Source organism: Cyprinus carpio, chromosome B2 (genome assembly GCF_018340385.1).
Source record: "Cyprinus carpio isolate SPL01 chromosome B2, ASM1834038v1, whole genome shotgun sequence".
Taxonomy (NCBI): domain Eukaryota; kingdom Metazoa; phylum Chordata; class Actinopteri; order Cypriniformes; family Cyprinidae; genus Cyprinus; species Cyprinus carpio.
The window spans coordinates 22,963,523-22,967,674 of record NC_056598.1 but is presented as its reverse complement, the minus strand read 5'-3'; the positions used below and the strand labels follow the sequence as shown (position 1 = coordinate 22,967,674).

At 33.3% G+C, this 4,152-nt stretch overlaps 1 long non-coding RNA gene across 1 annotated transcript; it reads right to left on the bottom strand.

Moving 5' to 3' along the window:
* Positions 1–849: 849 nt before the first annotated feature.
* LOC122136253 lies at positions 850–3,034 on the bottom strand. Its single transcript, XR_006154042.1, has 4 exons — positions 2,904–3,034; positions 2,223–2,240; positions 1,679–1,773; positions 850–1,081 (listed from the first exon to the last, which is right to left on the bottom strand). It is a non-coding gene; the product is annotated as an uncharacterized LOC122136253 (long non-coding RNA).
* Positions 3,035–4,152: the final 1,118 nt, after the last annotated feature.

Sequence of the window (4,152 nt, the reverse complement as noted above, 5' to 3'; positions counted from 1 at the left end):
CGGACTCTGTTGATATTCTCCTTGATTCCTTTAACTCAAAAGTTAAGAATGGTATTAATGATATTGCTCCAATAATAGTCAGTAAGAAAACAAACAGACAGAAATCAGTTTCCCAGAGTCAGATTCCCAGTGAAATGCTGTCAGACTGCAAATGCAATGAGTTTGCTTCCTTCTTTTCTGAGAAGATCATCAATATCAGGAAGGCGATTAGCACATCCTCAAGCAATGCAGAGGTCAGACAGATTCGGCTGCAATATCAAAAAGATACTGTCTATTTTGAAGCAATTGATAGCAACATTTTTGGAAGACATAGTGCAGCAACTAAAATCGTCAACTTGCTATCTTGACACACTTCCCACATCTTTTTTCAAAAATGATGCAGCTCATCCAGAACGCTGCTGCCAGGATTCTGACTAAAATCAGAACATCTGAGCACATCACACCAGTCCTCAGGTCCTTACACTGGCTTCCAGTTACATTTAGGATTGATTTTAAAGTACTTTTACTCGTCTAGAAGTCACTCAGTGACCTAGGACCAAAATACATTGCTTCCAGAATCAGCTTCCAGAAGAGATCAGATGTGCTAAAACACTAGTCACATTTAAATCTAGACTCAAAACTCATCTGTTTAGCTGTGCATTTATTTAATGAGCACTGTGCGATCTCCGACCTGATTGCACTGTATTTTACGTATTCACTGTATTTTATGTAAAATCATTTTCTATTTCTAACTGTTTTAAATTCAAGTCAATTTTTAAATCATTTCCAAAGTTTTAAAATTGCTTGTTTTAGTTTTGTTCTTCATGATTATTTTACTTTATTTTATGTAAAGCACTTTGAATTACCATTGTGTACGAAATCTGCTATATAAATAAACTTGCCTTGCCTTACTACAGCAACCTCCCCCACCACACACACACACACACACACACACACACAAAATTGTAGAGGGCCTCGCATGTCAACTTTGCACAGGGCCTCTCACCCTCCTTGCGACGGCTCTGCTGGGGCATATTTTAAACAAAAGGCGGTGGCCGCTGCAATATTTGCCCCGTCTCTTTTGATGTTTTCTGGACACTCTCTGTAAGAAATATTTGAATAAGAAAATGTATAAGTATAGAATATGATGCACTACAGTAATCACTGTATTTTATCATTAACTATTTCTTTGCCTTCCACAGAATACATTTAGACCACTTAAACTATTGACTGGGTTTTAATCAGTTTCTGAGAAGTACATGCTATAATCTACCATAGCTTTAAGAGCCATGAATGTAAAGTACATGCTATAAGTCATCAAAATATATTTCAGCTTGTGATGCAATTCACAAACACTAAGCAGGCAATCTAGCAAAAGAAAACCATGACAACAAAGACACATTGCAGTATTTTTGCAGAGTGTCTTAAGGTAAATTAACATTTAATGTCTAATACATATCTTTAAGAATGCAAAAACAATTGTTAGAGTTCTGAACAATAAAGAAAGGCTGACAACAGGAATGACCTGCCAATCAGCAAGAAGTCTTATGAACGTTTGTGCGATTTCTGTGTGACAGATGAGAACCTACAATACGAGGTTACTGGTTTTCACTAAACCAACTAAAACAGAAACTAAACAACCCTGAGTGTCACAGTGATATGACGCTAATATTTGTATTATTTGTTAATTTTGTTTTACCTGTGACAACAGTGTACAGATTGATCTTGGTGAAGGCAAGCTTCCCCTTCCCCCACTTCATACTGAAACAGGCCATGACCTCATTTGTCATCAACCTGTGGATACAAGAGTAATGCCCAAATAATTGATTATACATGACACATTATGAGGCAGGTATTATAGTTTGTGTTACGTGTTCATCATATCTAGTATAATGCAGATATCATACAGGTCCTCCAGTTGGTACTAGATTAAAAGTCATAGGCTCACCCAAACTGGCAGGTTTTTATCTTATTGCAGAACAACTGATATTGTGCCATTTCAAAATGTAAAACCAACACTATTTCAACAACTTGGCCTGTAAATATTAATTTCATTCATTTTCTCCTTGCTAGTAAAATTATAAGTGCAAAATTATAGGATAACAGAAGAGCACACAAGAAAACCAGAAGAATCAGATTAATGACCTTCAATCTATTAATATTTTAAATCTAATTAATGTAATATATTAAAACATAAGTGTTCTAGCGGCTCATTTATAAATGAACAAAAAACATAACGTTACCTTACAACAATATGGCTTCTTCAGACCATGGCAAGGAGATAAAAGCAAAAAAAACAAAACAAATGTTATAACCTCATATAGTATAGCTCCACAACACCTGAAATCACACAATATTAAATACTATAATAGACCTCAGTGATAAACTTGAACCCCAAATATAAAACTAGAGCTTGTAGTAGAAAAGGCTGTTTTTGCTTAAATTAATAAAAAAAAGGAGCCTCTTTACATCCTGTGTAGAAATCTGACAGCTAAAGGAGATAGCCTAATTACTCCCAAATTAATTAAACAACTTGTACAGCAAAATATTAAGTTACTATAAACATCTGCATAACTAATTCGCATGACACAATTGAAGGAAAAAAAAGCATCGAATCGATGGAATTTCATGATGAAAAGCTTAACGTTAAATTATACGAAACAATAATAATATAATAATTAAAAACATACGTCTTAAGTTTAAACTTTATTTAAACTGTTTTTCAGCGCTAGATTGCTTTAGTGACTCAGGCGTTATTTCAGGGATATAACAGTTAACGTTTCCATTTTCTAATTAATTATCTCTACCCATCGTCTTACAGCTAAAACACTTCGATGTATTTGATACGTATAACAAGTAATATCATTATATAGGGGGGCATAAACACTTACATTATACATGATCTAATTTCCAGATATACTCACCACAGTTCGAGCTGTAAGTGCACTGCAGGCCGCCTGATAAATTGATGCCGATTCAAAAAAAGACCGCCAAGTAGTCGCAAAATGGCGCAATAGCGCGATGTCACCGCGTTGCATTATGTTTGGGCATGGGATTATGGGGAATAATAATAATAATAATACAACACACAAAATAATATATCAAATAAAAATAAACAATAATATACTTTAAATTAACTTGTATTATTCTGTACATTAGTGCTTATCCACAAAATCCATACACAGAAAAAGTTGAAGCATAATCATCTTTGATGGATGAGATCAACATTTAAATATGAAATGATTTGTAATTTTACATTTTTAACTAGAATGTACTTTAAATATAAAAAAAAAAAATGCAAGTAAGAAGCAGCAATCAATCTGATCAATTATTTTATATATATAAAAAAATAATAATAATATAAAGAACAGACCAAATTATAGCAAAGGAATTAGAGTTATATTGCATAATTACAAGACTGTACAATAAACAGTAATGTTTGCATTGTCTGCATGCACTCACTTTACTTTCCAACACAAAGATCAAAAAGTTTTTGTTTCCAGCCCAGAATCCAGTAAGCAATACTGTTTTGATCATCCTAAATATGTCTTAACAGGTTTGAGAGTGTTTGAATTGCATTATATTGCAAAAAAAAAGATTGTATATCAATTTATATAAACTGCAATGGTTCATGAATGGGTCATGGGTCAAATTAAAGTCATGACACTTTTTTCATAGTCCCTTTTGAATATTCCATTGACAATATAATATTGCACTTACATGTCAACTAACTCTCATTACAGTGTTAATAGCCTGTCTGCTTAATTTCTAACTCTTAATTCTGATGGTCTCCCAAAATATGTTTTACTGACTACAAGTAACTTTGCAAGTACATCAACTTATTCTAACACTCTAATGAGAGCAGGTATGTACAGTCGTGGCCAAAAATATTGGCACCCTTGGTAAATATGATCAAAGAAGAGTGTAAAAATTCTTCTGCATTGTTAATCCTTTTGATCTTTTATTTAAAAACAATTCACAAAAAATGTATCCTTTCATTGGATAATAAGAACTGAAAACGTTTTTTCTCAAATGCTCTTTGGACACAATTATTGGCCCCCCTAGAAATTCTTATGAGTAAAATATCTCTGAAGTATATTCCCATTCAAATTCACAATTTTGAGCACTCCAGCTTGATTATAAACATGAAATTATCCAGACATGGCTACCTGT